This window comes from Sander lucioperca, chromosome 6 (genome assembly GCF_008315115.2).
Source record: "Sander lucioperca isolate FBNREF2018 chromosome 6, SLUC_FBN_1.2, whole genome shotgun sequence".
Classification (NCBI taxonomy): domain Eukaryota; kingdom Metazoa; phylum Chordata; class Actinopteri; order Perciformes; family Percidae; genus Sander; species Sander lucioperca.
Window position 1 is genome coordinate 6,513,987 of NC_050178.1, and position 23,805 is coordinate 6,537,791.

The 23,805-nt window shown below is 41.5% G+C and overlaps 1 protein-coding gene across 6 annotated transcripts in view; it reads left to right on the forward strand.

Annotated features, from left to right (window-relative positions):
- Positions 1 to 23,805, forward strand: part of kcnab2a (potassium voltage-gated channel, shaker-related subfamily, beta member 2 a) — a 100,964-nt gene that overhangs the window by 10,490 nt on the left and 66,669 nt on the right. For 2 of the 6 annotated variants that reach the window (XM_031301635.2, XM_031301638.2), the window contains exon 1: positions 2,295 to 2,593. The exons of 2 other annotated variants lie outside the window; for them this stretch is intronic. The gene's annotated coding sequence lies outside the window, so the exon portion shown is untranslated. Of the gene's footprint in view, positions 1 to 2,294; positions 2,594 to 19,928; positions 19,949 to 23,805 lie in introns of those variants that run through there. 2 more of the 6 variants (XM_031301637.2, XM_036002460.1) reach the window with 2 other exon arrangements.

Sequence of the window (23,805 nt, forward strand, 5' to 3'; positions counted from 1 at the left end):
GATGCCCAAAGCAATCTACTAAAAACCAAATTTGAACAAATCTGGAATTCCCTGCACTCTTCACCATCAACCTTCTACCAGCACTAGGTGCAGCTAGGGTTGCTAATAACCACAATGACACAAATACCAAAAAACGGGACATACATTTATCTTCACTTTAATTCCTGTCCAACACAGTCTTTCCTTTGCTTTTAAGCTTAAATCTAAGTGAGGTAGTCGGTTTCATAAATGTTGTTTAAAACATCAATAACATTAAGTACTAAGTGTCTTTGAGTACCATGTAAAGCGCTATATAAATAAAATGTATTATTATTAAGTGGATTTTCAATCCCTGCTTTTTGAGAGCGGGGGTTTCATGGCCCATTGGTTTGTGCAACTACTATAAGCAAGGTGGGATCAGTTTCACATACATTATAGCACCTTTTTGAATTGCTGGAGATAGGAAGTTAGCAGGAAATACGATTGGTATCTTAAATCTTTCCCTTTTTAAAAATTCAAACTATAATAGGGAGAGTGAATCAGGCTTCTTATGCATAGAAGGGTGAATTGGGTTTGATATATAGTAGTATGTATTATGTAACAAGTTATTGATTTTTGTAAGTAATCCTCTCACTTGACCCCCCCCCCCAATTCCGCAAAGAAAACTGCCAGTGAGCAGACCTGGACTTGATAGGGATTTTATGCCATGCTCAAAGACTCTGCAGCATTTAAGGAGCTACTCGTCGGAGCTTGAATCATATCCTGACAGATTTCTTTGGGTGCAGTGTAGATTACATACTGTGCATGTTCATTTTACCTTTTGTCATAATAGGGAATAGGATTTACGTAGAGCTGCATACCAGAGAGCTTTCAACATATTGAACCTCCCTCCTCTCAGCTATAGTCAGCTTGCTGAGCTGTGTTCTTTTGCTATGCAGCCAATCAACTTCGAGCCACTTTCAGTAGAAACCACAAATCTCCTAGTGCCTTGTCATTGAATTTTAAAATGAACATACATGTTTTTTGCTTGCTTTCCTCTGGCCCACCCTATATCTCTTTCACCATTTACAGCTCACTTTGAGTCACTGAATGTGTGTGTGTGTGTGTGTGTGTGTGTTAGGGTTGTTGGAACGAATACCGAAATTCGAATATAATTCGAATAGTAAAAAAATCAATACTATTCGAATGCTGAAATTACTATTCGAATGTGACTTTTTTTAATTATAAATATACGTTATATATAATAAACGTTAGCTAATCATCCTCTTCTCGCTTTGGCCTACCCGCATGTGTGATTCATGTCATGTCGTATGAACAATAATTTAGCCGGAGTGAGAAACACAAGGCATTGTGAGGTCTAAGCTAACGTTACGTACCAAGTAACATTAGTACAACATTACGGAGCTAACGTTGCGTACCGAGTAACGTTAGTACACGGGGGAGTGACAGGCTGCGGCTGGAAATCGTAAGAAGGACGGGAAATAGTTTTAACATGACTTTAAAATCGGCATCCACCGAGCCAAAATGCTTATGTTATCAATAGTTAGCTCGTTCTGGTTTCCTAACTGCGTCGCGAGGTATAGTAACGTTAGCTGGGAGCTTCATGGAGAAAGCTAAAGTTAACTGCCCTACAGCTGTCAGTTAGCTTCCACGTCATATATATATTACCTTCTTACAGCTGTATTCTCAGTAACGTGACAATCTGCTGGAAACAGGTTGCTTATAAATCACTAAAATAGTAGTGACAGCCCTGTTTGGCTTGGTTATTAATGCACTTAGCATCGTATGTTTCTTACCTAGCTAGTTTATGACAAATCATTTCGGCTGTGCTTTCTAACATGATATCATTGTGCTAACCGAGCACCGTTAGCCTTTACAACAGAGCCGCTTCACTACACTTGTTAGATAATGTTTCATTACAGAGTTCTCTGTTGATTTGTGTTTGTCGCTGTGTGCTCGTGGTGGAAAATGAATGTAAACAAAGTTGCGTGCAGGTCGCCTCAAGGCCAGGCTAATGTTGGAAGTCCCTCTAGTGGACAGAACGTGTAACAACAACCACATGCTTATAGAGGCATTGACAATGCATGAGCCTGAGTAGTGTACTACATATTATTTAACAGGCTGCAATTGAGCATTAAATATTCAAATATTATTTGATTATTAAAAAAATATCAAATGGAATTCGAATAGTATTGTAGAGGAAGATTGACAGCTCTAGAGTGTGTGTGTGTGTGTGTGTGTGTGTGTGTGTGTGTGTGTGAAGGAGGGGCATTTCCTTTTAATGCATCTGCTCTGCTCAGTGACTCTCCAAGCTCACCCATTTATTCTGTCTCCTCTTTCCATCTCTTTCTTTCTTTCTCCCTGTTCCCCATCCCTGTTCTGTCTGTCTTGTGTCTCTTTTTTCCTGTCTTTTTGTATTTCTGTCTTTCTCATGTCAGACATACATGCTCATCTTGCTCAGTCACATAATCTTCACAGGCTCTCACATTCGCCAGTCTCGTATCATTCTTCCTCTCTCTGCTCAATCTCTTGGATATTGGTTGCTGGTCCTCCATCGTATACAGCATTTATCCCTGGTTGTGCTCACTGCGTCGGGAATCAGCAGCAGACTAAGGTGGGTGTTTTAAGAGCATCTTCGCTAGGTCTGAGGCTATGTGTCTTTACTATCTATCTCTCTCTCTTCCTCTCTCTCACCCCTTTCTCTTCCTGCCTCATCTCACTACGCTCTGTCATTGAGAGTCGGGATGCTCATGCTTGTCTGTTCCTGCCGGGGATCAAATGCCATACTATCTGCATACAGCATAATTTAACGTAGTCACAAATTATGCTAGCGAGGTAGCATATCTACCTCTCCAGATCTCTCTGTCTCAGAGCTGTTAGTATGGTTGATAGTGCTGCTGCCGCATTGAAAACAGTCTTTGCATACCTTATTACACTGGCATGTATTTTGCCCTTTCTCTTTTCCTTTTCTGCTTCTACTCCATTACTCTCCTCTGTCTGAATGCCTGTCATGTTTTATGCATGCTCTGTCATTTTGAATTCTTGCCAGAGACTTGGCCATGCTGTAGGATTTATAAAGAACCACCTTAAAACAGCCAGGGTGAAAGACTTGTGCCGGCTCACGCAGATATTTTATGCCATTAACACAGGAGGTTTGATTCCTTTTCACCTTAGCTGCCCCGCTGCTGCTGCAGTTCCATCTGTTGCAGTTGCCACAGCCAGCGACACCCTGAAGTGTGTGTGTGTGTGTGTGTGTGTGTGTGTGTGTGTGTGTGTGTGTGTGTGTGTGTGTGTGTGTGTGTGTTTTTTCTCGGTCTGTTGCTGAGGGGTTGGGACAGTCATCTGTGCCGAACTGACCAAATGTGTTACAGTGTCATTTAAATGTGTGTGGGTGTTCATGCTGATTGTTGTGGGTCAGAATCTGTGTGTGTGTGTGTGTGTGTGTGTGTGTGTGTGTGTGTGTGTGTGTGCACTCTTGAATACGGCGTGTGTGCTTGGCTGCCTTTGGGCTCTGGTCCAAGAGGAGAGAACAGGAGAGGCAGGCTGCAGGGTTTCAGTTTGGTGCAGTAAGCTGTTGAATGCTCTGTAACAAGCAGAAAAAGGCAGATTCATGTGCTAGTGGTGTGTCCTTTCACGTGGCTGGTACATCGATATTGCGGAAAGCATTGCTTTTTTTTTTATGTCTGCAATTCATTTGTCCTTGAGAAGCAAAACTCTAAGCAAAGTTAGATTGCTGTTGTTAATACCAAAACAAAACTTATATTTTCACCAAATTGGCTTGTATTTTAAGGAAAGGTACTGACAAGGACCAACAAACAATACTACCATTCCTTCAAAAAAACAAATCACCATGCCTATGTGACCTCCAGTGACAACAGGAAAGACAGATTAATTTGGGATTTTCAGAAATGCTTTGGTTAAGTGTCATTCCCAATACTTGTTTTACTAAAAACAAAGCAGACAATACTGCTCTGATGATGTCGCAGTTATGCTGATTATGCTGTCTTTTTAAGTGAACCATAGACACATCTTTTGAGCAGTTACTATACTGTATGTTTCCGGGAAGTGGTCATCTTTAGCATACAAACTAGTTGCAACAAAATGCTGCTGTAGTTTATAGCATTAATAAAGAGGGCAGCATATTATTCATAACACTGTCTTAAGGGTAACTGTGAGCACATACTACATGACACACATAGCATTCTTACTCCGATTCTCCACTAGGCGCATCTGTGCTGCATTCCGGCTGCGTGCCACACCAGGAGCGTCTCAGAAGCGGAGCATCTTGCTGCCCAACTCGCAGATTTTATTGTCTCTACAAGTACTTTACAGAACAATTGCGTGTTTATTAAGCTAGTATCTACCTTCCACTACAAGCACTTCTGCAATTAAACTCCATGCTTTCTCTTTTCTGGTGTTGTCCTTATAAAAAGGATCTGTGATATCGTATTATGTTTTTCAACGTCCAAGATGAATTGCTTGTTGTGTGGTAAAGGAGATACAAATGATATTGGGGGGTGTCTTTTGGTAAATTGACTGGATAGTCTTGCTGTTTCACTTCCTGCCCAGCAGTCCCAACGGCTCGTGTGAAAATAGCCCTGGCGTATCTTTAGCGGAGCGGAGAGCCGCTTCACGCATGCTTCTGGGACGCGCCGTGGCGCGGCTGGTGGATTATCAAGCATTGACTTGAATGGCAGCGATTGCTTGCGGGGGTCACGACGCCTCCGGAACGCAGCGCAGACGCGCCCAGTGGAAAATAGGGTTACAGTATATTATTCAACATTCTGGGTGATTTATATTGATAAATATTAAAGATATCATGTGAAACTAGAAATGTCTGTTTTGTCTTTGATTATTATCATATTGTGATATTGTGATTTTTGGCTCAGTTGTTGTTAGGAAATGACTCTTTTGTTGCCAACTGCTTCTTAACGTACAATGTCTTTCTTGTATTTCTCTCATTGAAGACTGAAAACCAGCAAATATTTACGTTTGAGATCGTGAAACCAGTGAATTTTTTGCTTAAAAGATGACAAATTATTAATCGTTTATTAATATTGTTGCAGGTTAAATTTTTGTTGACTTGAAGCATAAAAAGTCACTTTGGATGAGTTACTCACATAGCGCGTAGTAAGGTGCAAGTCATTATGCAGTCGGTATAAGACGGCTATGTTGGTTAAGGTGGACGTTTATCGGTTTTGTGTGTGATATTGCCCTCAGCCCTGTCACTAATGTAGGTCCTGACCCTCTTTAGTTTTTACAGCTTGGTCTGCTGGATGCACCAGTGGGGGGGTTTCCTAAACTGAGCTCAGTAGTCATTCTGCCTAGCTTCATTAGCCCTGTTTTGGAGCTCCCAAGGGGCAACACACACACACACACACACACACACACACACACACACACACACACACACACACACACACACACACTCTGAGTGAATTTATTAATTTATTATACATTTGTGTAGCAGAAGTGTTATCTTCCTCCTTAGTTCCCATATTTCTTTAAATATTATCTTCAATCAGAATTTAGCAATTTTTAAATCAAGATGTGATGACTGTTGCAAAGTTTACTTATGTTACCAGGCTGGTACACCACACATACCTGATAAAGTAGCTTAGCTGAGTTTTTGAATGATACATTTATTTCCTAAGGAGGTTCTTTTTTTAACTGCGTTGTTTTTAGACAGTTAGTTGGAAACTGGCCAGGTAGTTGTCAAGTGAATGAATTATAAAATATCATGTTTTAAGCTCATTACTTTGATTGTTGTAAAATATATTGGTTATAACCTCCTATATACAGCACCATTATAACAAAAGAAATCTGGGGAGACCTTAAATCACAAGGAAGATTCACAGTAGGACATTTACTGAACGTTTTTCCATTTCGAACCCTGCAGCTATGACTGTTTTGTCAATAAAAGTCTCTCAGTTGAGACACACAGCTGAAGCTTAGTTCCAGTTGTGGTGGATTATCCTTGTGTGATTACTAAGAAAGATTGACTCTCTGGCTTGCAAATTGGTAATTCCCATTAGATGTAACATGCCATCCTAGGAGACTAAAGGTTATTTTTTTACAGAGTGCAGTGGACTCATGAACTTGGGAGTTTAAAACTTGGCAACAGGGATGGAAATTAACTTTTGTGTTCACCTGCCAATGTGGCTGATGGATTCCAAAATCTACCAGCCACTCAACTTTTTTTACCAGCTACTTTCTTGTTTTTACCCGGAAAGTGTATAACAGCGTGTGAAAAATAATACAAGAAGATCGGCAATACTCAAGCTAATTATTTCATATGGTTTTAAGGAAAATACTAACATTCTCTTTCTCTCTCATGCACACTGTTTCCACTAGGATTTATAGTCTCTGGATCAGAATAAAATCTTTTACTACTGTTAGTCCGTTCAGCTTTACAGATATCGCACAGAGCTAATGAACAATTCCAGATACATAACACATTTTGCAATGTGCATCTTTGATCACATTTTCACTCACTACGACCACTACTACTGTCATTACTACACAACATTGTGCCAAAATATGAACAACGTTGCCGTCAGTGGGCTTATTTGCTAGCTAACCACCGCTCCAGCACATAGACGGTACCTTAGAGCAATGTTGCGTAAAACAGGTGATTTAACGTCACCGCTCATTTTACATACGGTTTACATCAGTTTAACAAAACAAAATACTGAGTGAACATTAATACGTTTTTCACGTTGGTTTTGAGCATTAATGCATCCCCACTAACCTGATAAACGTTTTAAACAGTAACGTTAATACTGCGTGTCGGGGTAATCCACGTCTCCTGCTGCGGGGAGTCAAAGGGACTGCTAACGTTAGCTTCTTGTCTCATCTGGGTTTTGATAATCAGTTAATTCAGCAAATTCAGTGCCCATAACGCTATTTTCCCAGCTACTGTAGCTGTCATATTTTATGGGGTTTTCATGGTAAATAAGCCACAGAGGCTTTCGTCGCTGTTTGTCACTCTGCCTGAGAAACTGCTGTACTTGCGCTGTCGTTTATGTGGTTGCCCTGACTTCGCAAGTGATGACATCCTGTCACTGTTCCAGTTGCTCACCGTCATAGGGGAGGGAGAGCGCTGTTTTTAGTACAACTACTCGCACATGTGCGACCTGCAAATTTGGCGACTTTTTTTCTTCTTTTTATTTCATGTTGAAAAATGCGGACAGAGCAAGTCTGCCAGAGTTGGTCAATGTGTGTGAGAGGGGGGAGGGTCCGGGAGTGATTAGTCAACTGTGTGGATGTGATCTACATTCGTGTATTTCACTTTTTATCATCTGTAAAAGTCAACCAGAGCGAAAAAAATGCACATGCTGTTGCACAGCGCTGTAATTGTTACCTACCCTTAGCCCTTCTCTCTTCCCCCCACTTTGTTTACGGTCTCAACCCTGCTTGCGAGCACTTCCAGTCAGCAGAGCAACATTTGCCACACGCTGCGGTACCGCTGCCTCAAGGGCTTTTCACACGGGGAGCGACACTTCGCCTGCGTAGTTGCGTGGGGTCTACTACGCTCCTCATGTAAAGGCAGCACTGCGCGATTAAACGGCAGGCGATCAATGTGTGGTAACCATGGGGATTCTGTGCACTACTGTATCCCTGCCAAACAACTGAATGACATTAGCTGACTGTGGCATCATATATCCCTTATCACAGGTCGATTTATAATAAGTGGTGGTAATCCTAGTCTTTCCTAACCACGGACTGTTATTGTTGATAGCTAAAGTTAGCTAAATTAGCATAGTCATAATTACTGACGTTACCCGATAAATCCGGCAAAAGCCCCACTGTCTATGTTCTGATAACTGTTTAGAAAACTTTTTTATATTTTAGGGAACTCACAAACAAGCGAGAATCCGTCTCTCGTTCATCGATTTGCACTGCGCGTCGCTCGCCTAGACAAAAGTTTAACACAATTCAACTCTTGCGGCGGGCGTGTGCGTGTGACGAGCACGAATGCGACAGTTTCACGGGATTGCGCCCGCTTGTCGCTTCGCATGTCAAACTACCCGTGCCCCCTTACCTGCCCGCTCGCCTCCTATTGAAAATGAATTACAAGGCGCGACAATCGCTTCCCGTGTGAAAAAGCCCTTCAGACACTTGGGTGAGAGAGGTAGAAATGTGACCGCAGAGAGTGGAGACCGCTTCTTTGAAAAGAAATGCATAAAGGCTGCTTTGCCTGGCCATAAGCAAACAGCAAGTTACTTTAATTTTGAGTTTGAATACACAGTTGGTGATCAAATATATAACTACTATAAACAAATAGTGCTTGTGTGTTTTTGAGTGTTGTGAGCTCCTCTTTCTCTGGCTTCCTCATCTCATTTAATATTTCCAGCACTGGGTGTTAGATAGTTAGTTAGATACTCTCCTTTCCATGGAAGTTTAATCACCTTAGATATTTCAGTGTTCACAAAAAAAAAGACATAGAGGAGGGAAGGAGAGCCTGTATGAGGCAGATGCAGTAATGCAGTGCATTGACAGTGATGAGACTTTGTTTACATTTCTGAAAGTACATTTGTTAAGCACCATTTAATTAAAATGTGACTGTGAACTAAAATAAGACCGCAGATTGTAGTGTCTGTATTTATTACCAAAGCATTTATCAGTAATACAGTTAAAATGGGGAAAATGTGAAAAAATTGCGTTGCAGGTCGATTTAAGTGCACCCCTAACTTTTCTGCCTGTGCTCCAGAACATTTTCAGTTAGTGGCTACAGTTCTCCTATAGTAAAAAAAGTTAGTCTGGAGCCCTGCCATGACTGATATTTGTCGTTTTCATAGTTTTCAGTGTGTCTTTTGATCACAATGTCAGCCCTAATTAACTGCTGATTTAAATTTCATCTCCATTAAGTTTGTTTTAAGATGTTTTGAATGGGTAATGACGTTAGATACATGAAGCATTAGTAGCTGGCTAGTCCTGACAATATGGTGCCCTTCTCTGTGGAAAGTAGCCTATTGTATGTCCTTAGAACTTAATAAATCACTGTAATGGAGAAACTACCCCATAAATAATCTCACACAATGCTGGATAATGTGTTGGTTGGCTAATATAGAGCTTAACTTCAGCCTTCAGTGTTATTAAAATGGCTCTTTGCTTTGACATGTCTGCTGCTGAGTGTTCGCCGCTCAATCTCACAAATGGTCCCATAGCGTGGAAAAATGTATTGGAGGATAAACGTTTGTCACCTGACTGGTTTTAATATGAATATCCTGAGTATATTGCATATAGTATATAGTCATATTGTGATAACAGGGTTCACACTTAGTAAGTTAGATCTGACCAAAATCTATCATCGAATGAGATTTAATTCAGAGTTATTAACTGCTAAAACATTGATTTACAATAGCATAGCAATTTCTTCAATTGCAATTTACAATTGAATGATTGTTCCACCCTGATAAAGGCAAGGTTACCAAAAATGTGAATATAGTATTGTATATTGCAGAAGAGTTGTGTGATTTGTTATTTTAGCAAATATGATAGCAAATTGATCTTGAGATAATTCAATGACAAAAATATTAACTTTAACGAAAAAAACTTTCGGTGCCAAATTTCGGTTCCAAAAGCGTCTGAGTGCGTAAGCGCAAGCTTATCTGTCCTCTCTGCATATTGACAGAGAGTGGAGCTCCGACCGAAACACGCACGCACGTGCGCAGAGGTGCAGACGGAGTAAACTACATCGGCTCTGCAGTTTTGTTGAAGTCACAGTGAGTCACAGCAATGCCGATAAAGTGGTTTCAAGTGTGGTTACAGTTTTTCAAAACTTCACGCAGACAGCGTTTGCTGCGATGTGATATTATTGGCGAGCCGAAAGCGGTCGCGGTGCTGTTGTTTTACACTTCCTCTGAAACAAGCAGGCACAAGAGTGGCTTCTGTGCCCTGATGACTGACTGACAGGCTGAGGTTGTAAGGCAAGGCAACTTTACTTCTACAGCACCTTTCAGCAACAAGGCAATTCAACAGGGTTCGTACGGGTGCTTGAAATCCTTGAAAATGCTTGAATTTTGATGTTGTGTTTTCAAGTGCTTACATTTTGGATAAGATGCTTGAAAATGCTTGAAATTGTAACTGTATTTCTTTCACGACAAGTTCGTTTATTAAATGGAGAAATAAAATGTTGGAGAGCTTAAAATGAAACCTGCTCGCTTGTGCATGTGTGACTGCGATCTCCCAGTCTGTTTCCATATGTGATTCCGCTCCCTGTTCAGATCCTATCCCCTGACCAATCGGCTATCCTAACCTTAACCACTTGAGGTAAAATGCCTAACCCCAACCAATCGAGCTGCTTCGTAGGGGGGCGGGGCCATAGTGGGATTCGAAATATCGCTGGCAGGTTGTCGTTTAAATGAACATTGGCTGGAAGATGAAAAATACAAATTATGGATTAAACGGGGACAAACCCCACGAATTGCAAAAAAGACCTGCAGCTTTTCACAATGGGCGAGTCTGCGCTCTTGAGTCACATGAAGGGTAAGACATAGACTTTTCAAGTTAGCCAACTGAAGTAGCCTACTATACATGTTAGCACCTATTTGTTTACGCTAGTAACTGCTAGCTAGGAATTTGCAGGCTAAGTGACTGAGAGTACTTGGTGTGATAATGTAATGTTAGTGTAACCGAGGGTTTCTAATACTGTCTAGTCTCAGGTTTGGCTGGAAAATAAAGACACAGGCTTCCAATGCTGGAACCAAGACGGCACTGCACGTCTCACTTAGTTCAACCCCGACACAGTCAAACGTCAGAAAATACAACACTTTATCCACTTCCGTTTTTTCCCGTCACAATGAAAGCTCTGTTTACGGTCACTTCCTCTTAAAGGAGAATTCCGGCCAATTTTTACGTTAATCTTGATCGCTATAGCTATGCGAGTACTTTCGATAGAAAAAAAACCCGACCCGAATCAGTGCAGGCAACACGGAGAAGCTGCAGCTACGTGCACAAGCATCCCCTGAGCTAAAACGGCAGTTGTCAGGGCAAGTTTTAGAGTGCCTTTGTGCCTCTTAACAGACACAAAATGCAATTAATATGTCTGTACCACATGAACAGGGCCCTTACGTGTCAAGGGCCCTGTTCATGCGTTTTCAACGCATCTTAAGTGTATTTAGACAGGCTTCTGTGATAATCATCCCAATAACAATCCACAGAGCGGCGGTGGTGGTGTGGCTATGTCCTCCAGAGGACAGGTCATGTCACATCTTGTTTATTCCCCCCTAAAAAAAAATAGTAGTGCGGTAGTAGCTGCTAGCTCAACAAAAGTATGACCGGAGAGTTGGAAGAGGCACAGTTGTGGTGCGTTTGCGGTGTAATCGTCAATACCGGTGTCACAAGTTCATTAACCATTGGGAAAAGGTCCTCACAGTGGAATACCTGTATTTAGAGCTGAGAATTATGTGCACAGCTCAAATTTCACGTGCACTACCGTGCATATCTACAGTATGTGGTATTTCAAGCCCTGGCTGTGTTAAACAGTGCCTCTGCTCTTTTCCTCTAAAGATTTTATTATATAAAGGTGTATTGGTGTCTTCTGATTTTGGAGGAGGCCCGCCTCCGCTAAAGCAATAAAAATCTATCACATGCAAGTAAAGCAGAGTGAGCTACTGTCTGCATGTAGCCTCCTTCTCAGTACTACTGAACACAAACGGCACAGGCTGATGGTACTGCTTAGCATAGTGCACATTTTCACAAGTACAAGCTACTTTTAGACCATACAGGTCAGTGTTGACGTACAGTGGGGCTGTTTTACCCCCTAGATGTTTCTCTGATGATCCCTGATCCTACACAGATTTAGTGCATCCATATGATTTATGGTGCCATGTTCATTTTTTCAAGGTTTCTGTTTAAGTAATGTGTGTGTGTCAGGGGTGATTTGTAAGTGCAGACACGATTTGAAAAAAACAAACCAAATTGATCATGATCCACTGCAACACGATGTGAACAGCCCTGGAGAATTACAACGTGCGAATTACGATTTAGCACTGACTGTTGTTGTTGACGTGCGTCTCTGACTTATGAGACATCATGCTGTCTGATGGCTGAGTTATTGGGGTCATGTCTGTATTTGCTTCAAATACTTGAGATTGATTAGAATACATGTGTCTGAAGCCTGAGCATTGTGTGAGATTTTTTTTTTTTTGTGCTGATTCTTGACTGCTTCATTAGTAAAGCTTCAGCAATGCATTGCCCGTTTAGCATACTATCACTGACTTGCTCCCAAAACTTGCTATTGTCGCTATTGTTTATTTAAGGCTAACATGATGTACTTTAGGCTAAGTTAGTTCAGTGTGATTTGCACAAATTAGGGTGCTTTCACACCTGGCGCATTTGGTCGGATAGTCTGTGTGGTTTGGGATGGTGTGAAAGCTCATTTGAACTCTGGTGCGGACCAAACAACCAAACTCTATTCCGCCTGGAAACGTGGGTCTTGGTTTGCTTCCAAGTGCACTAGTTTGGTTGACTTTAGGTGAAAACGCAATCCAACCCAAATTTAGAACATAGGAACCAAAAACCAGTGCAAGATTTTTTATTTTTTTATTTGCAGTTTAAAGTAATTCAATCTTGCACACAATTTACAAACTTGTATATAATTAAACGGATGTTAACTTTCAAATCCATAACTTTTTATGACCATACCTCATCATTTGTGTAACAAGGACAACACATCATAATCTCTCTCTCGTCAGGGCCCGTCTTCTCCATCGCCACTGCTTCACTTGCCTCAGTCGAAAATGAAATCCTCGACAACTCGCTGTCTTGTAAACTGATCATATTGTTTGCCTTCTTCTAAAATATTAGAAACACCAAAGCAAAACCCGAAAACCAAATACTGCATAAATTTGACGTTGCGCCATTATTTCTAAAACCAGGAAGTGTTGGCGAGTTTCACTCGGATATTCTGTTAATGGACAAGTGACCGGTTCGACCGTGTGAAATGTGTTGACAATGTTTGGTGCGCTTGACAAAATGCATTGTGAGTGCTAACCGTACCAGATGACCAATAAAATGTTCAGCCCTGAAACGCACCGAGCCTACCAAACTATAGTTTTCACAATGCTGTGTGTGTGCTCTGTGTCCTAGTCTTTGGTACATTACGTGAAGTGTTAAGAAAACACATGATAAAACTAATCGTGTTACTGCCCATTGATGTTTCCATATGGACATTCCTCGCACAGACCAAGGCTATATCTGTTCTGCTTCAGGGCCCTCCAGTTGGCCCCAGCACATGTCAGCTGGACCAGCTACTGACAAAAAGTCTCCATTACGTAGCCTCAAAAAAGACAGAGTAAATGGGTTGAGAGGAATTTAAGCCTGTATAATTCTGCTCACACATGACAAGGATGACATAAGTGGGCACTAATCTTAAGTAATACGATCAGGCACACATTACCTAAGTTGCATTGTTATTATAAACAAATCTTGAAAACAAATAAATGACATCACATTCCTCTGTTGGAAGTTTCAGTCCTTGTGTGTGTCTGTGCTGCATTGAGAGCAGGGGGCTGGCTGACCTGGCACAAAACTCTCAGACAAAGACGTGGGAGAGGTTGAAAATAGATTGATGGAAACAGAAATGCAGAGGAAGAAGTGCACCAGTAGAGTAGTATTATTTACTAGCCTACTTATTTGTAACGATACTATAGTTGCCCCTTTAGGGAAATTTGTTTTGGACTCCAAGCTGCACACATAAATAATGCTTGTCATGTGGAATGTACACATTAGAAGACAGCCTGCAAGATTAGCAGTGTTTCCCACACATAGACTAACGTGTGGCGGTGCGCCTCACTATCAACACTGGCCGCCGCACATTGCGTTTTGTTATTAATATATATTTTTTTAAACGCTATTTAAAACACGTTCAGCTGCATTTACTTTTCCTGCCCTCCTCCGTCTCTCTGTCACTTGTGTCTCGCTCACATACATACTCACTCACACACACACACACGCAGCTCCTCCCACCGTGCGGTGTTTGGTGGCTTAAAAACACCATCGAGCCCACTGTTCACAAGTTCACGAAAGGTTGGTATCTATCTCGTGAACACCTTTACACAATCACACATTAAAAAGTGCTAAAATATTTTATATTCTGAATACAATATTGAGTCCCCACCCGACTCTTAGCAAACAAGCGATTGTGCCTGCTTTAGGAAGTTGACTAGTCGCAAGTTTGCGGAAAAATGCAGTTGGGTTGTCGAGGTCAAAACACTATATGTAGCAGCTGTGAATCAAATAAACATATTATAAATGTTATGTCATTTTTTACTCTTACACTGAATGTTTGCTGCTTCAATCCAGATGAGTATTGAAAAATATTTTCCGCGACTGAAAAAGGCACTTGTTGAGGATGAGGACCAGCCTGAACCGGAGGCATCAGTCTGAAACAGAGCTGAACAGTCCGACCAGTGTAATTAGTTATGTTATTAATTTGTTTACAATATTTTCAGGCTTCAACCAGTGAAAGACGGAGAGAAATGAAGGTCAGGGAGAGAAATGGATAGATATTGTTAGGCATTGAAGAAAGAGTAGGAGAGAAGGACAGCATCCAACAGCATGTCCTCCTCAGTTTTTGGTAGTTGATTGTTATGGAAATAAGTATACCCCCCTGCCACAAATTGCTTTCTAATCTGTGGGAAACACTGATTAGGGTAGGTTAGCTTAGATTAGCATTTTCTGCAGATGGCCTTGTGCACCAGTTTAAAACTTATAGTTGTGTTGTTAATTAGAGTAAAAGCGTTTTTGTGTTGATGTGGACAGTCCCTCGTAGGACCCGGCATACTAGCACCATGGCTTAATGCTAGCACAATGGGGAACGCAATGGAGACACAAATGGGCCATTTAAGTGAGATTCCTACACCGCCGCACAACCCTGGGCTAAACGCCGCAACGCCTGATTTGTTGTGAATGCGGCCTTATACACAAAGGGGGCAGCCTGTCTGCCTTTCTGTTTGCTGTGGACAGCAAGTTTAACTTCTGCACCCCTATGTTACCCCTATAATGAGCTGGTTTGAAGAAGCTTATAATCTAAATTCCACTTTTTCTGTCTATCCTCTCTGACTTTGTGTTGTTTAAGAGTGTTGGTAACTACTTTTATTTCCAATCAGACTGTGCGTGATAAAGCTAAGTAAGATCTTAGGACTGTAAATAATCACAACTAACAGGGCTCAACGCTAACTTTTTCCCAAGGCTCCTATATAAGTTGAAAAATTTGGAGGAGCGCATAAAAACCTGTAATGTACACTTTACTGTGTAATGTGTCTTTAATAAAAGGAATATAAGGAGACATTTACAAGTGAAGTGATTTCATTTATTTGAATAGAAAAAAGTATACTAGGTTTTTAATTATTTCTGCTTAAAACTGTATTTATTTGATATGAATGAAAATGTAGGACAGGATTTCTCTCCCTCGTTCAGGACTATTTTCAAACTAAAAGAAATAAAGGTAGCCTAACGTCGAAACACACAGTGCCGCGAAGCGTAGATTTGTGCCCGATCGGGCGTCTGGCTACTCCAAACTGCGTGTGTGTGCCTGATCGCTTGTCTTGCTCTAGACACAGCTGAGAAGTTAAGTCACCATAAACCTGGGTGTTTTATTTTGAAATAAGTTTTATTTTGTAAAGTATCCGTCGGCGCTGTGGCCTTCCTGTGTTTCATTACCTACCTTGCTTGACACATTCGCTCGCGGCTCGCAAAAAAAATAGACACCGAAACAATCGCTGCAGCGCGCTGGCCAGCCAGCCGCTCCGCTCCTGATCGCAGTCGGCATGAACTGACAGATTGGATAACATGGTTGCTGAAATGAAAATCGCTCCGCGGCGTCACGCGTCCAGTGTGTATACAGCTTAAACATACACGCCACTTTTTAAAGCCATGTGGCGTGCTATCGCTAGGCTATGTGTTATCGCGAGGCTACGGTTGGTTTTAACGTCACACGCGGGGGAAAAGAAAAACCGGTTGGGATTAGGAAAAGAACTGTGTTGGGTTTAGGAAAAGAAAAACGTGGTAAGGAAACTACACATGCGGAAAACGAAGGAAACCTCACACGCGGGACGCGATCCCCACGTGTGAAAGTCCTGTGTTTTACCCATCCATCACCCAGACCAACCTCCCTACGCGGATTTTCGCCCTTTCATACTACTTCTATGGCGTCAGTTCACACGCAAACGCAAGGTAATGTAAGTCAATGGAGGACAAACAGCATTGATAAATACGCTGAAAAGCTAGTGTGCGTCTTGATAACACGCCAATAATGGCATACCAATTGGCGTGTCAGATTAGTCTGGTGAAGGAATTTCTCCCATCTAGCGGTGAAATTGTTTTGCAATCAAACGAATAGTGCTCTCTAGTGCCTCGCTTTTTTAAATGCGTGTTGTAACTACGGTAGCCGTTATGTACCAAGAAGCTGTTGACAACATGTCTTCCAATTTTCGCTTTTTTGGGGAATTCCTTCTCCTGTGGCTCGGCATAAGTATGATTCTCCATTATGAACTAAAGTGCAGTGCAGGCTTTCAAATTTGCCGGAGCAGTGACAAGCGCCTCTCGCTGATCTCCTTCTCCGTTTCAGCTGGTTTCAGTCACGTGACGCTGGCTCTGAACGAAAACGCGTTGTGGATTAGTTAGACAGCGATTATAGTTTTTCAAAATGGCGGAACGACATGGAAGCCTCCTTGGACTTGCCCGTCCAATGTAAATACAGATAAGAAATTCTTTGCTTAGGAGGATAAGTCAGATCATTGGCAGAGGTAATTTTACACCAATGAGGACATACATCTACATACTAATGAAGACATTGATTTTAGCTAATAAAATATTTAAAACACAGTGTACCTTTTAATGAATGAAAACTAAAAAATCAAGTTTCAGTCAACATGTTAAGTTTCCGTTCTAAAGATTTCCAATGGCTTTATTGTCAGTATATTGTAGAAGGAGAACACAACCTCTCATACACAGAAAAGATATAGACTTGCGTGGCTGAGAAGATATAACAATAATAGAATAGTAACAACTGACCTCTGGCAAATGCACACTTTGAATGTTACAGCACTGCTGCGAGCAGTATTTCACAGTTCTACACGTTGCCCGCTGTTAGCCTCATGGTTTACCAAGGTTAATGTAACAGTACAGATGGCACCTGGACACATTGCACTGACACACAGGATGAAAACAAGTGCTATTACCTTAATACACATAGAAGCCCTCTCTTCTTAGAGCGTAGCTGTTGTTGCTTCAGGGACACAAAAAAATCAGTTGGTAAACAAACACTTGAACTTCCACAATGATTGTCTGTGACACAGACTATGGGCAGGCCAACAGCCATGAATAAACAGGGTGACGTTAACCCTTTATGCCTCAGGAAACCTGGCGCTATTTTCATGCTTGACCGCGGGAGCCCTATGGGTATCTGTAGGTAGTCTGATGTAATGTGAGTGTGTTTATGTTTGTGCAGAAAAAGAAAAAGGGAGATGGACTATTGATGTCAATCATCCTTCTGTCTTCCTATAGAAACTCAAATAGCTACTATGTTAAAGCATGCTTAGATGGATCTATACACTAGCCGTTGTGTGGGCACTTGTATGTAGCCATTAAGTTTGTCCTACATTCTCGACGGAAGGCTCAATGTATTTCATATGCTGGCTGCACTGCAGCTCCCGTGTTGGTACTCAGATTCTGTTTGAAGGCAATTCTCCGCCTCCATAACACACATAAAAACAAGCCAATAACCAGCTGTTTGAGATACAGTTTTGTGTTTACAATAGGCCTATTGAGTCATGCTACATGTAGAGTAAATTTATTAAGCAATTAATTGCAGTACCCTCTGGAGTACAAATGCTAGACTCACGAAGATAAGTGAATGATGTTTCCACTCTGGAGCTGCTGCAAGGAGCAGTGCTTTGTTATAAAAGAGCAGCTGCAGAAGTGTCCTGAGGTGGTATGTGTCGAAAGTGACCCTGCCAAGTCATCCATGAGTGAGTCAGATCTGCACACATATGCGCACTTAATTCAAATATACAGGAGGATTTTCTCTGTTGTCTGCATGTGATCCTGGTCTTCCAATGATGGCTAAAAGAGGACGTAATGCTGCAGACTGTCACAGTCTCACAGCTGATAACCACAATAAAGGCTGCAAACTTCCCTCAGCTGGCATTTAAAGCTTGTGTGAACTACACGTACTATGTCAGACAGGCAGATATGTCTGTGCTCCACAAATCTTCAGGGTTTTACTGCTATTTCAAAGATACTGTATGGCGCCCAGCTGGACTTATAGTAGTCTCATTGTTTTTATCTGCCAGGAGTTTTTTCATGCTTCTTATGTTGACATTCTGTTGTTTACTTTTTATCTATTTTGCTTGTAATTAGGGATGTGCCAAGTCCCAAGTTATATCCTACAACAAAACAAGATATTTAAGGCAATGGCACTACGAGACAAGATAAATCCTATAAATTGTAGTGTTGTGTCGCTCCCGAACGATTCATTGGGTGAAAAAAACTGAATCGCTTCCTGAAACAATCTGTTCGTTTCTCAGTCAGGTTCAGTTGAACTTTCAGTTTTCGAGCGAATGTGATTCGTTCACAGGAATACACTCATTCACTAAGTGAGTGATCCAGTGATTAATTCAGTGAACTTACACAGTGAACGTGAGCCCTGAGTGATAGACAGTCGCTGAATCGCTCAAGCCTACCCCTCTCCCTCCCTCCAATGTCTTAAAGTCTCAAAGTAGGAAGTAGTACCAAATATTTTTTTGTGTTGTGAAAATATTTGTGCTGTACATAATAGGGTACAGGGCTCCAGACTAACCTTTTTTTACTAGGAGCACTGTAGCCCCTAACTGAAAATAAGGCATTTTTTTCACATTTTCCCCATTTTAACTGTATTACTGATTTATGCTTTGGTAATAAATACAGAAAATACAATGTGCTGTTTTATTTCAGTTCAGACACATTTTAATTGAATGGTGCTTAACAAATGCATATTCAGAAATGTAAAAGTATTATTACGGTCAGTGTACTGCATCTGCCTCATACCGGCTCTCCCTCCTCTCTTTTTTTTTTTAAACACTGAAATAGCAATCATATTTAAGGTGAAACTTCCACGGAAAGGGGAGTATCTATCTAAGTATCTAACACCCAGTGTGTGATAGATTGAATGAGGAGTGAGCCAGAGAGAGAGGAGCTCACGACACTCAAAACACACAAGCACTATTTGTTTTGACGAGGTAAATAGTTATACATTGGATCACCAACTGTGTATTTAAACTCAACATTAAAGTAATGCGCGGTTTGCTTATGGCCAGGCAAAGCAGCCATTATGTATTTTTGTTTGTTTTTATAGAAGCGGTCTTTCTGCTGTCACATCTCTACCTCTCTCACCCAAGTGTCTGAGGCCGAGACAACACGGAGTAAAAAATGCGGACGAAGATGTGCAGATGGGGTTGAGACTGTGAACGAAGTGGGGGGAAGAGAGGAGGGCTAACGTTAGGCTAACACCTTATTGGCTATCTCTATGCAGCATTTTCCTCGCCAATGTATGGTCTTTAGCAAACAAAATGGATGAACTTCGGCTGCAGATCACAACTCCTAATGGATTATGGACTGCAACATCATGATTTTCACAGAAACATGGTAACAACGGCGCTGTGCAACAGCATGTGCATGTTTTGCCATGGTTGACTTTTACGGACGATGATTGTAATGCCACAAAAAGCAAAACACACAAGTGAGATGACGTTACCCACGCAGTTGACTAATCACTCCCAGACCCTCCCCCTCTCACACATATTGGCCAACTCTGGCAGACTCTCTCCCATCTGTTTTTCAACATGGGAAAAAAAAAAAATTTGCAGGTCACACGTGCGAGTAATTGTAAAAAATACTTGCACTGTTTAAAAAAAATGATCGCAAAATGCAGTCTGGAGCCCTGGGGTAGGACTTTGTTATAGTAGCTTTCAGTTTGCAGAAGGTATGAGATGCTGCTACCCTAACATTGTTGTTTATTTATATTTTATTCATGCAAGTTTACAGATATTCCTTCTCTCTTAGAAAAAAGAAAATGCTGCTATGTGCTGTTAAATGCTGTTAAGTGCAGTTAAACTTTTTCATTATTATTCTTTTTTTTTTTTTTTTACAGTTTAGTTTTTGGATTATCTGCGGACATTTATTTAGTTAATTATTTTATTCATAGCCTAATAAGTGCACTGCAGACACAGTGCACATCTACTAATGCAAACAGACAATGCGGGAAATAACAGTGTTAAATTAATGTTTAGTTAAGTTCCGCAATTTTGTGTGTCATTTGTATTATAAATAATTGTTGTATTTTATCAGATAAACAAAACAACAACATGAAATTGCTATTAAATGTCGGCCATCGGTCGTCCTGCTCTCTAGATGTTGGAACCTGCCATTGAAAAACCCATATTGGTCGATCACTGTCTGGCATTCATCTGTGAAAAGTACGATGACAGGAAACTGGAACAACAGTATACTGCATGACGGACATAAATCCAACACAAAAGTGTACTTTGGTGGCTGTTAATTTACCTGCACACAAATCTAACCAATATTGAAGAAACCCTGCTTGTAGTCAGACATGTGCATGCACTTTGTCACATGCACAGTATGTATGTGCGACTGAGTGCATTGGTCATCCTTGTCAACATTGCCACATTGAGTGGGCAAAGTAGCATAGACTGTGTGAGTGAGGACTGTTGGTGAGTGGGTGGTTACACTGGATGTGTAATTTGCTAGTTTGTCACAATGCCTCAGTTAAATACTGTTGCACATTAAAGCCTATGTATGGGACACTGTGGTACAGTGGACAGAGGAAGTTAAGAAATTGTGGAGGAACACCACCATTACCTCAGGTGGGAGCTGTGACTGTACATATATTGTTTTCTTTTTAGTGTGTCCAAGATATGTCCAACACATGTAGTCTGATCTAATCAAGCTGTGTGTAATACTTTGGATTTTTTGGGGACAGTTGTTGTATAGCGAAAATAGCCGTTTGTCCTGGCTGAGTTTTTTTTACAGCAAGACAAACAAATAACTCATTGTTAGTTAATTTTGGTGTCAAATAAAAGCTTAATGTTTTTAAAATATCTGTAGAAGGCCGGCAGCATTGTCTCTACCTGTTCATGTAGTGAAATTGCCCCATGTTTAAACAAGAAACCATTGAAAAGAGAAGAAAGGAGCTTGTTTAATATTTCATATTAAGAGTGGTCTAACATGATGTCAGTGGCAAAACTCAGCAAGCTAAGCAGGTCTTTTAATAGTGCATCTAGTCATAGGGTTATATTTTCTAAACGTTCTAAAAATTGCAGATTTGCATTTTTTGAGTGCAACAGAAACAGTAATTAAATACAAAATACTCTCAATGAAATGGAACATTGTGTACATTATACACATGCTGTATATTTATACTCTTCTGCATGATCCATAATGATCATTACTTCGAGAGAGAGAGAGAGAGAGAGAGAGAGAGAGAGAGAGAGAGAGAGAGAGAGAGAGAGAGAGAGAGAGAGAGAGAGAGAGAGAGAGATTCTGCAGCACGGGGTCTCCCCAGCAATGTTTTTTTATTTTCCTTTTCCACTCCTACTCCTCAGAAGTTGTGTGTTGATTGTTACTCGCCGCAGGCTGCTTCTCTTGGGGCCACTCAGAGTCTGTTCTAAGAGCCGCCAGCCACTTACTGCATTTGCACCAGATTTCAATAGGAACTCTGGACCATACTTTGTTTTTCCCGTATGTTCGAAACCGCATCCGTCAGAGTGGCACGGTAGCACCCTGAGGGAGAATATTGAATCCTGTATGGCTGGAAAATAGAATAGTAGAGGTATCAAGGGCTTGTATGTGAAGAAATAAGGAAGATGCATAAAAAACCTTGGGAATTATTAAACAATCTATTTAAATGATCAGTTTAATTGTATAAACTAGTGCAGAACTAACTGGGTTGATTGCTTGGCCTCTGGTACTGCTGCCTGTGGCTTTCTCCAAAACCTTGTACCTGGAAATAACTTACAGAAGGCTTCAAAGGAAACATTGTACTGCTACATTTACCTGACAGAGAAATGTTACTGGTTAAAGGGATATTTCACCATTGGAAAGACAAATATATCTTTAAATTGGGTTAGTTATGTAGTAGAAATGTGATTTTTTATTTTTTTATTTATTTATTTTTTTGAAATTGGTGCCTTCTAGGCCGAGATAAGCCAGAAAATGTGTTTTTGGCTCATATGGATGAAAGAACCGAATCCCAGAATGTACTTGCTTTGCTGCTTTACCGTGGATTTCCACAGGATGCGGAACGTCTGCGGACCGGCTCCGCTGCGGAACGGCTGCGTGCTCCGCCATCCGTCAATACCCACCAGGTCCGGATTTGTTGCGTAACGGCTGCGAATTCACGTATGTTCGTGCGATATAACAGGATGTAGTTTCTATAAACAGAACCACAAAACCAACAACAGTTTGTTTCCATCCAGAGGAGTAGAGGGGAAACAACTCTGTGCTGTGTTTTCAAGGTGTAGTGCAGGGAAATATGACCTGCCGTGAGCACGATGTATTTTATTTTGAAAAGTATCCGGATGTTTTATTTTGTTTCTGTGCTCGACTTCCTGTCCCGCACAATCTGAATTGTGCTGAATTGCTGCGGAGCTCTCCGTCGTCCGTCAAAAATAGAAGCTCTGTGTATCTGCTCCGGAGGGCTGCGGACTGACGGAACTGGGACGGAGTAGGGACGCAGACGTTCTGCAGTCAGTGGAAATACACACATTGACTTTAATGGAAACCTAATGACTCCGGAGACGTTCCGCATCCAGTGGAAATTGCCGGTTAGAGTCTACTCCCAAGCCACGCCTACCATTTACAGACAGACAGTGAGGCAGCATTCAACTCAACTCAGATGTGTTTTATTGTCATTTCAACCATATACACAAAACAACGTTTCACCGTGGCTCAAGTGGTGTTACACATTTAAAATATATAATAACGACGTTATATAAATACGACATACGAAACAGGCTACATTTAGTGCACACACATTAGGCTCCGTAAAGTTCAGCTAACGCATTTGTAGCGTTAGTGCTTGGTGGGCTGTAAACACCGAGTATAAACACAGCCGTAAATTTGCTTGGAATGTAGAATAGTCGGCATTTAACAGTCACAAACTCCACCAGCGGTTAGCAGTAGTTGGATACAAGCACCAGTCCGTGTTAACACAGCCCACCTCCACTAGTCTTACCCGGCGACAGAGCAGCAGGCCTGGTAGCTGGATAGTCCGGTACACTGTTGTTCAGCCATATTTCCACAACAACAAAAACACAGCAGTCTCTGAACTCACGTTGGGAGTTTTGTTGAAGTTGGATGTAGTCCAGTTTGTTGTCTAATGAGCGGACACTTGCAAGCAGGATTGATGGAACAGGTGGCCGGCTAGCGTTAGCTTTCCACATAGCTGCTTTGCACTGCTGCACACCGCTGTCGAGGTCCCTTTCCCCCGCTAGTGGCATCGGGCGACACCGCAGGCTGAGGTGCTGGTCTCCGTAGCAGGCGACGCTTGCGTAGTGTGTCGAGTATTCCATCTGTAATAAAGTGTCCTGCATATTCTCCGATCTGTACCAATGTATCCCGGTGGTACACGTGTGGTAGTTTGAATGCACATAATTGTTGTAAAAGTTTAGCGATGCTTCAAGATGGCTGACACTCGGCTCCGCTCGGCTAGCATCGGCCAGTGACAGTCCCACCCCCTATGGGCGGGTTGAAAACATGCGGAACTAGCTGGCTGTAGTCCATAGCCTCTGGGCAAAAATGCCTCCGATGGCGCTAAAT